Here is a 10,926-nt window from a genome sequence, read left to right as displayed (position 1 = left end):
AGAAAGCCCAAGCTTAAGATAGAACTCGGCAATGTTAGTTAATTTTTGTTCCATAAGAAAAAGGGGATGAAATTATGAAATAGGACCTATGTGAAAATGTTTGAAAATGCTATAGGCTAAATTGAAGTGGCCAAATAAATAGGAGTGCAAAATAGGAGGATTTGCATGACAAACCTCCCATTTTACATGAAGTGGCCAGCCATCATGTTGTTGTAGACAAAATGTACACTTGATATCCATAATTTATGGTACAAATTGATACAAATTGATAATAGGTTAGGTAAATGTTTCATGATAATAGGTTAGGTAAATGTTCCATGATAATAGGTTAGGTAAATGTTTCATGATAAGAATTTCATGTCTTTTGTATTAAAGAATTAAATGGATGAAATATGAAGTTTTATTAAAAGAAAAAGGGGTGAAAAGAACAAAGTTTTGTCCATCTTTGTTCATCATAGCTGAAAGTTAGAGAAGAGAAAGGAGAGGAGAAAACTCTTGAGTATTCGGTCATTAGGAGGAGGAAAATTGAAGGTAAGTTCTTGGTACCTTGCTTCTATTTTGAGGTTCGTGAGTTCTTCTTGATTCTACCTTAACTCTTGAAGTATATTTTGATTTTTAGTTGTGTTGTGAGCATTTAGTCATGAATTAAAATGAAGGAAATGGTTGTTGTTTCATGTTCTTTTGATGAAAAATGGAAGATAGGTGAAGTTGAGCCAAACAAATGAGCATGCATGTGCCTTAGATGTTAAAGGGAAAAATCAGCTAACATGTTGTGCTTTAAAATGATGAAATGGAGATTATACTTAAGTAAAATCATAGATATGTGATGATTGATTGGTGATATACAAGTTTAAATAACAAGCATGCAAGTTAGGTGTGAAAGAGTGATTTGATAATAAATCTGCTTGGGACAGCAGCAGTAACATGACTTTGGAAAATCACCATAAATTGTGGGAGATGAATTGAAGCTGAATAAATTATGTAATTAAAGCTTATTGAGTCTAGTTTCTAATGAAATAAACAATAACATATTTTGAATTCTGTACAATGAGAAATTTGATTCGTAATGAAGAGTGGTCAGATTAGTCAAACAGTGAAACATGGGAAACTTTGAGAAAAATCTGGTATTGATTGGATAAACCAAAAATTCTGAAAATTTTATGGATAGAAGATATATGAGTCTATTTTCAGGGAAAATTAACGGCACTTGATTTGGAGTTTCGTAGCTCTAGTTATAAATGATTTAGTGACTGTTGCTCAGGAAGACAGCTTGTAGTGAAATTATGATTATGTGGTAAACATTGACAAAAATTTGTTAATGAGTTGCTTATTGATTTCTTATAAGCTTACTATGATCTGTAGGTGTGGTTGGCCGAATATTGTAAGGGGTTAATACGTAGTTCGTATTTGAATAGTTAGATTAACGTGTTAGTAATCCAATTGTAGGCAGTTCGTGTGTAGATCTCGTCAGCATATCGTCGCAAACAGGTGTGTAACTGACACCCTCTCATAAACTAGATTGGCAAAAGCCGAAATGCCAAAAAGTCGGTATTTTGGGAATTTTCGAGTGTGCGAATGCTCGTAAAATAGTTGGGTTTGTATATTTGGTAACCTAAAGTAATAAACTGCAGTACGCGCGATTTCGTACATTTTGATAATTTGGGCTTAATGGGCCAAAGATCGGGTTCATGGGCCAACGGCCCAATTCGTAAGTATCTTGTAAGTGTTCTGATAGTACGTAAATAGTTAGGATATGCATGAAAACGCTAAAAGTATCTAAATTACTATAATACCCCTATGTATGGAAATTACTGTTATACCCCTAGGTGTAAAATTACCGTTATACCCCTAGGGTTAATTTTGACTGAAAAGCATGACGATCTGATTCTGTATGATGTATGCCATGATTATATATCTGTTGCATGGGGACATGGGTTATATTATGGAGGAAGCATTCTGGTGGCTATGCCACAAATATCTGATCTGGTGGCTCTGCCACAAATATCTGATCTGGTGGCTCTGCCACATATATCTATTCGGTGGCTCGCCACGATTATCTCAGATCCGTGACTCTTTCACATTATTCATTACGCAGCCATGCTGCAAATTACGTGGTGTAGCGGTTGGGTGGGTCGAGTTGTCTCCCCACACGGTGTAAGGTTGGTACGGGGTGTATACGGTTGGATATGGTTGGGTTTCTGCATAAACATGTAATATCTATTCTGTTCTGCTATGGGCCTATGGCCTTTATTTCAATTGCACTAGGCTAAGGCCAACTTATTCTATTTCGTGGTTTGAGTGATATAGGCTATGGTTGGGTTAATTTACACACCGAGTTTCCCCAAACTCACCCTTTTATTTTCATCCACGCAGTAATCCCCAACCATAGTGGGCTTGGAATTGTGAGGGAATCGGAGTGGCCACCGCTCGAAAGTTTGATTTTCTTCCGTGAACTGGACATCCTTTTATTTACGTTTGAAGTTTTGGGTTTTAAATGTAATAAGGCCGCTTAATTATTTTTGATGGTTTTAATATGTATTACTAAGATAGGTATTACTTATTTTAAATGTTGAAATTGGATAGCTTTAGGCGCGTTTTCAAAAACAACAATTGATTTCAAAATAACACGACAACAAGCAAAACTTCCGCAATGAAAGTATTTTCCAAAATTAATTACTTTTTCTAAAAAATGACTTAATCAAATCGGTTTCCTAGAAATATCCATGACGTTAAGGTGTGGCAATGGCGGTATGCATGTCTAGGATTGGATCCGAAGGAGCTTGGTATTTAGCGATCCGATGGACTCACCACCTCTTTTCCGGTTTCCTACCTGGTGCACAGCTTCCATTTACTTTAACCTTTAATGAATTAATCTTTTGAACATCAAGTACGATTTTCTGGACTTAGAATGGAAATTTTTTTTTTACGTTTTTGATGTGGCATGCCGGATCAGGCCATAACTTCTGGGTCGGGTTTGGGGTGCTACAAAAAAAGCAACAAGTTTTAAAAAAAAAGGTAATTTGTTTTTATCTATTTTATTTTTGCGAAAATAAAAATAAAATAATATCTTCTTAATTGAGTCGTTTGTTTTTCGCCGTGTGAGGTTGAGGTCACTGTCTCCGATGAAAGACAATATCGCCGTCAGATGAGAAACGGAAAGGTTTTTTAAAGATTTCTGATTTTTCGTCATTTTTACTTCAAATCGAGGTTAAAAAGGTTTAAAAAGGTTCTAAAAAGGGTTTTTTTTTATGGATTCTAGCCACTGGAGGCGACGACAGTTGTTGCCGGTGATCGGTGGCCATGGCGGATCGGTGACGACCCCTATGGCTGGACCAAGGAAGCATTGAGAGAAAAAAAAATAAGAGAGCAAAGTTTTTTTTTTTTCAAAAACAAGTACAAATGATTTTTTAATTATTTTTTGGTTTATATAGCCCTATAAAACGGCGTCGTTTTGGGCTTAACTTTCAGATGCCAAAACGGCGTCATTTCTAACCCGACCTGGATCCCCTAGGATCCCCGTGTTTTTGCTACAAGGGTCTAATTACGGCCCTAGTCCTTCCGCTTTTTAAATGCTTTTCAATATAGTTCTATTTTTGGTCTTTTTTCTTTTTTAAAATTTATACCATTTAATTTTAGATTTTTTTATTTTGATCCCTCTTGAAAACGGTGCGTTTAATGGGTTTGGGAATAATATCCCATTTGATCCCTGCTCATTTTCGCACGTTATGTTTTGGTCCTTTATTCTGCCTTATTAATTAATTTATTTATTTTATTATAATTTATGCTTTTAATTTCATTTAAATTCCAATTCAATCCTTCATTTATTTAATATCACCCTTTTGTGAATTATTTTTTATCTATTTATTTATTATTTTTTACCTATGCTAATACTTAAAGTTCATATTATTTATATTCCTTTTATTGTGCATTTTTACCTTCTAAATTAAACAAATTTTACTTTATCATTGATTCATTACTACTATCATTTTATTATTATTAAACACGACATTAATTAAATCATTATCGTCACTATTATTATTATCATCACCAATTTATTATTAAAGTTGTTTCATCACCATTTGATAATGGCACCTACTATTATTTTGTTCTTATATTATTATTTTAACCATTATGCTTAGATATATTTATTCATTCATGCATTATGCTCAATTGCATATCATATCAAGTGATGCATTTGTTTTTACATAATTCATGAGAAGAAATTAAAACCAATGTGATATTCTTTATTTTGAGGATTCGTTAAGTTGTGCCCCTAAATTACGAGGTATGGTTTTTCCTTGAACTAAAATAATTGAATATCCCTCCCTTTAATAAGATTGTAAAATTTAGGTTATAATTAAACGAAAAGCGTCCTTATTTTCGAGAATTCGAGATTTTATGCCCCAACTTACGGGACATGATTTTTCATTTTGATCAACTCAAAATGAGAACGCATCCTCATTAAAATTCAATTTAGATCGGATTTCTTTCAATACCACCAAGTAACACAATGCAAAGAGAGATCGTATTTTAAATTCCCTTCGAATTTTCAATTTTCGTCATCAAAACATCAGGTAATTAACTAGGTACAAATTTTGGGCGTTATGAGGGTGTTAATCCTTCCTCACATGTAACTGACTCCCGAACCTATTTTCTTAGATTTTTGTAGGCCAAAAATCATTGTTCAGTAAACTAACCTTTTATGATTAAATTTTGAGGTGATACAATCACATCTAAATAAAAAAAGATTAGTGGCGACTCCATTTTCATTTTCAAAATAAAGTCAATTTCAAAAAAAAAAAGTTCCGACAGAAGTGTATAAAATTAGTTTAGTTATATATTAGTGTAAGTAGATCCCTCCCCTTATATAACAAATTGAAAAATTATGTTCTTATATTGATATAATTAAATTTAGGGTAAATTGCACTGAACGTCACTAAACTATTAGTAAGTTTATGCTTTGGTTACTCAACTTCAAAAAGTTATAAAATGGCTACTGGGCTGTTTAAAAATTTTCATTTAAGTCATTGGATTGTTAAGATCGTTGTTATATGGCCTTATTTGTTTGCACCGCCAACATCAATTGAAAGATCTCCTTCTCATTTTCTTTTAAAGCTCAGTTTTTTTTTCTTGAAATAACTTTGAATGTCATGAATTTATGAACCAAAATTCAAATAGCTTTCTCCTTCGATCCTTGACATTAGCCGTTAGATCAACTTGGATATAAGGTGTGTTATTCTACTCGTCAATAGGTATTAGTCCGCTGTATTGATCATCAAATTGTCGCTTGGAGCTCGCTAGCAAGGCTTTTTAAAACAAAAAACCTTAACAACCTAATGAATTAAATAAAAACTTTTGAATAGTTCAGTGATTTCAATGAAAATTTTCAAATAATTTAATGACTATTTTGTAACTTTTTGAAGTTGAATGATCAAAACGTAACTTACTAATAATTTAGTAACCTTAGGGGCAATTTACCCTTAAATTTAAATAAAAAGTTTATTATTTAATTTGAATTCTAGTCTACCCAAAGTAAAAGTTTTTCTTATCAAATTTAGCCTAGATTGAGTCAGGCCGACCAGATCACCCAAAGTAAATCCAAAAGACGCATGCATTCTGTTTTTTGTAGGGAAAGTTGCGACCTCTCAGCTCATCACTAGCTGTGGCTGTCAAGTCATGGCGGAAACCTTCGTTCACTTTCAGCATTTCAGGTATGCCTTTCTACATGCTAGAATTCAATATTTACATAAACATAGGTGGTTATTTATTAGGTTTATGTCACGACTTGGCATCTGAACTATATCCGTTTTTCTATGGTGATACTTTATAAACTTATTTTTCATTTTTGTATTTAAACTATCATTTCGTTATAGTTTTTGGTCCTACAACCAGCCAATGAGAATGTGTCAAGTGGCGTTCTTTTACATATAGCAACTGGTGTTGTGTCATTCATTAAAAACATTCAAATTTAAAAAAAAAAAAAGTATATAAAAATATTAACTAAAAAATGTAAATTTTAATAAGAAAATATATAAAAATGTTCTGATCCATAAGGCATTGCAGTTTGAAGTATAAAGTTTCGCTTTCTTTCCACATTTCTTCTGGTTTTTGCACAATTCATGGTGAGCTTTCGCTTCAGTGTTTTACGGATGAGGTCCTGCACTTACTTTCCGAGATATGGTTTTGGGTATCTGGTATTTTGCCATTGCTGTTAAAGAAAAAGTAAATCATATTTTTTAAGCACACTTTCATGGTATTTCCTGCTTCCACTTTTGCCACATTTATCACATTGATTCTGCTGATGAAATCTATAACTCCCCGGCAGAGTAACTGCTGAAGACTACGGTGTCATGGGATTGAGATATGGATCAGGATGGTTATCAGCTGGAGTCACAGTTATGCCCTTTGCCAGTATATGTTTTGGATTCATTGTAGTAACTAATAAATCCCTGCTTTTAAATTTGGATTGTTATTATCACTCAAGGTTCCTTATGTTACGAATTTCTTCATAAGGAATGAAAGTGTATGGAAACAAACTTATATTTCAAAAGTTTCTATCATCTGCAGTTGAAGACCAATTGCTAAGGAGTGCATGGCTCATAAGCAAGTTGGGAAGGTTGACTTTTGGGGTTCAGTACGAGCCACAATGTAAGTTGCTCGTAATCATATGCATTTTGCAAATTGAGGGCTTAGCTCATAAAAACTTATGATGCACTGCTAAATCACTCCTTTAATTTGAGAGCTTGTGTGCTTGTGTTTCTTTTTGATAAACTTTAACAAACGTATATCTGTTTTTCTTCTGCATAACTAGTTTTCAAATAAAAAAAGTTCAGGGGAGTATTGATTGGTAGATTTAGTGAGATGTAAAATCTCTTACTAGGGAGTTAAAATTGGGAAGACTGCGGTTTTTACTTATACTGACAAAATCTGGACATCAGCCATTAGTATCTACTGTACTTTGCAGCCATGAGAATTTGGAAGGATTTAACATGTCCTTTATATGAGAATGCTTTAAGTAGTGTGATCGTTTATGTGAAAAATCTGTAACTTCTTGATTGTTCCGAATATGTTGATTCTTGAATGTCAGCATGTGTTTCTTCTTTTGCATAATTCTCGTGTGATTATATTATAAATGAAACTAAATGTTACTTTTGAGTCTTCTATATTCAGATGGAAGCGAAGATGAGATGAGATATAAAAATAAATTAAACTGGAAGGCTGTGCCATTGGTTATGGAGTAGGACCAGGCTGTCCCTTGAGTCCCATCATTTACTTTTGGCCTTGAACTTGCCAAAACTTCTCAGGTTTGTTCACAGTTTAATATTCTGACAGATGTGTCTCATGGAGAACTGGCAATTGCTTCATTCCCTAAAGCTTTTAGATTACTATTTAGGGTGGAAGGCCTTTTGATGGACCTGTTTTGTAAATTTAGTCAGATATCTTTTTCTGTTTTTAGAGCCAAGATTGCTGCACATCCAGTCACTCACTTTGGTCATATTATAGGAACTTAAACCTTCGAACCATTTCACTGTAAAACTGTTTGATCAGTAAGGACCCAAAGCTTGAATTGCAGAAAAATGCATTGGGCATTACATGTTGACAACTTGGCATCTGTCCTTTTCTAACAATATGTATTCGTGTTAAACGTAGAAAGCAAGATTAAGATAATGTTGTTGTTTCAATAGGGTCGGAAGCGTGTAAATTATTGTACTAAAAAAATCACACAAAGTTCAATTCCCAGGGAAGAGAGGTGGATCATAAGGATCTCTTAAATACCAAGTCTTTCGTTAGTCAGAATATCCCTTTTATAGTAATTTAATAGCACAATTAAATACTACTATTATACCCTCAAATATTGAAAGAAAAATAGGACAAGAAAGAACACAAGAGTTTTAACGAGGTTCGGTAAATTATACCTACGTCCTCGGGCACTAACACCGGATGATAACTTTACTATCTCCAAAATATTACAAACAAATAGAATTCCTTAAGAATTCTCAAATGGGAGAGAGAGAAAACTAAGAGAGAAAGATTGGTTGGGATGGTTGAAATGAGAAATGGTTAGGCCTATTTATAGTTAAGGCTCAGGGACTAACTTGCAAATGGCCTAAAAATTAGGGACCAAAATTGCAATTATCCCATTCAACTTTAAACAAGTTGCTTGCCACTTTTTTTCTTTCGGTGCCAATTGCACCTCCCACCACCCACCATTTTGACTTTTCAACAATCTCCACCTTGAAGATTTGATTAGGATAATCACATCTTCACTTCTTTCAACTCCCCAAATTCGATAAAGCTATCTTTTGTAATGCCTCCAAATGCGCCTCGAAGCGCCATACACTGAAGGTGCTCAAATTCTCGGGATGTTAATCAAGTTCAAACAATGATTAAACTTGATTGTTGTTACCACTTTGGTCATCATATCTGCAGGATTATCTGCTGTCGGAATCTTCAAGTAGAATTTTTCCTTTTCAAAGACTTCCGCACAAAGTGATATCTTACGTCGATATGCTTGGTTCTTGAATGATAGACTTGATTTTTCGCTAAATGAATAGCGCCTGATTGTCACAATATAGACTAATGTGACTTTGAACAACTCCCAAGTCTTTCAACAATCCATTAAGCCAAATAGCCTCCTTAATGACTTTCAGAATCGCCATATATTCCGCTTCGTAGTAGACACGACTCATCAGAGATCGTAAGGTAGACTTCCAACTCACTGGGCTTTCGCAAGAGTAAACAGATACCCGTAGTTGAACGACGTTTATCTAAATCACCAAAGAAAGTCGGAATCAACATATCCGACTACAAACCGACCAAGTGCTTCATCCTGTTCAAAATTAAACCAACATCTACGGTTTTTCAAGATACCGTAGAATCCATTTCACTGACTTGCCAATGTCCTTTTCAGGATCATGCATATACCGCTCACAACTCCAACGACTTGTGAAATGTCGGCCAGCGACACACCATCGCATACATCAAACTCCCAACTGCATTAGCATATGGGACTTTTGCCATATATTCTCTTTCTTCTTCGCCGGAGATAATTGAGCACTAAGTTTCAAATGAGAAGCAAGTGGGGTACTTACATGTTTAGTGTTTTCATTTACACCAAAACATTGTAATACCTTTTTCAGATATTGCTTCGATTCAAACAAAGCTTGCCTCTCTGTCTATCTCTACTTATCTCCATGCCGAGAATCTTCTTGGCCTCACCTAGATCTTTCATCTCGAACTCTTGATTCAACCGAGCCTTCACTTATCTATCTCTTTTGGCTCTTGAGCGATTAACATATCATCAACATACAAGAGTAGATAAATGAAAGATCCGTCATGTAGCTTCGCAAATACACACAATTGTCATATTTGCTTCTTGTGTATCGCTTTTCATAAAGCTATCAAATCGCTTGTACCATCGCCTCGGGATTGCTTCAATCCATATAGCGATTTGTTCACTTACAAACCCAATTTCTACCACCAGCATCTGTGTATCCTTTGGTGAGTCATATAGATCTCTCTTCTAACTCACCATGCAAGAAAGCCGTCTTAACATCAAGTTGAGCTAGCTCCAAATTCAACTGTGCTACCAAGGCCAACAAAATTCTAATGGAGGAATGCTTCACAACAGGGAAAATACATCATTGTAGTCAATTCCTCCTTACGAGCGTAGCCTTTAGCTACCAACCTTGCCTTGTAGCGAACATCTTTCTTACTAGGAGATCCATCTTTCTTTGCGAATACCCACTTGCATCCGATTGCCCTTTTACCTTTCGGTAATTGCGCCAACTCCCAAGTATTGTTCTTCGGAGAGATTGCATTTCTTCATCCATGGCGCTTTTCCATTTATCACTTTCTAAGCTTTGCATTGCTTCTTGATAAGTGATAGGAATATCATCATCAACAACGGAAGGGCGAGGCCACCATATCGATAAATCGAGCGGTGTTTACGAATTTCTCTCCTTGGCCTTGCAAGCGCAATCGGTTCTCAGTGTACTTAATGGTTCTTGGGTCGAACCTCTTCAACCTCTAATTCCTCCATTGTGGCTGGAGAATTAGACTTATTAATCTGGCAAATCCCCATCCGCTCAAACTCCACTGTTTTGGAGTACACTCCATCCGCCGTGGAGTATCGCTTGTCTGAATATCTTCATCTGCTACCTTTTTCAATGTGGCGATTCATCAAAGGTAACATCTCTGCTCTGATTATTTTCTTTGTGCTTAAGCACCAAAGACGAAATCCCTTCACTCGAAGTGATTCCCATAAAGAGAGCTTTCTTTGCCTCGGATCTAACTTTGACTCCTTCACATGGTAATATGCGGTGGATCCAAACACATGTAAGGAATCATAATCAGAGCAGGTTTTCCAGACCATACCTCCATAGGAGTTTTTCTTTCTAATGCGATGATGGCAAACGATTAACAAGATGGCCGTATGTCACGACCTCACCAAAATTGCTTGCCCAACCCAAAGATTGGACAACATACATCGAACTTTCTCCAAGAATGTTCGATTCATACGCTCTGCCACTCCATTCTGCTGTGGTGTATCCCTAATCGTGAAGTGTCGAACAATACCATACTCTTGACACACATCGAAGAACGGATCACTTCTATATTCCCTCCATTGTCCGTCCTAAGCCGCTTGATTTTCTTGCCGGTCGGTTTTCGATCATAGTTTTCCATTTAAGAAAAACTCCAAGCACTTCATCTTTAGTTTTCATGGTATACACCCAAACTCTTCGGAAAAGTCATCAACAAAAGTAACAAAGTAGTGTTTTCCTCCCAACGAAAGTGTTTTGGAAGGCCCCACACATCTCGAGTGAACATATTCCAAAATACCTTTTGTATTATGGATAGCGTCAATTTCACTCTCTTTTGCTTTCCCGAACACAATGCTCGCAAAATTTTAATTTGCAAGCCTTT

The 10,926-nt window shown here is 35.4% G+C and overlaps 1 long non-coding RNA gene across 1 annotated transcript; it reads left to right on the top strand.

Annotated features, from left to right (window-relative positions):
- The first annotated feature begins 385 nt into the window (after positions 1 to 385).
- On the top strand, positions 386 to 1,643 carry LOC128289354 (uncharacterized). Its single transcript, XR_008278967.1, has 3 exons — positions 386 to 531; positions 1,447 to 1,488; positions 1,632 to 1,643. It is a non-coding gene; the product is annotated as an uncharacterized LOC128289354 (long non-coding RNA).
- Positions 1,644 to 10,926: the final 9,283 nt, after the last annotated feature.

The sequence above is a fragment of the Gossypium arboreum genome, chromosome 1 (assembly GCF_025698485.1).
Source record: "Gossypium arboreum isolate Shixiya-1 chromosome 1, ASM2569848v2, whole genome shotgun sequence".
Classification (NCBI taxonomy): domain Eukaryota; kingdom Viridiplantae; phylum Streptophyta; class Magnoliopsida; order Malvales; family Malvaceae; genus Gossypium; species Gossypium arboreum.
The sequence above is the reverse complement of the archived record's forward strand: the minus strand, read 5'-3'. Positions and strand labels throughout refer to the sequence as shown.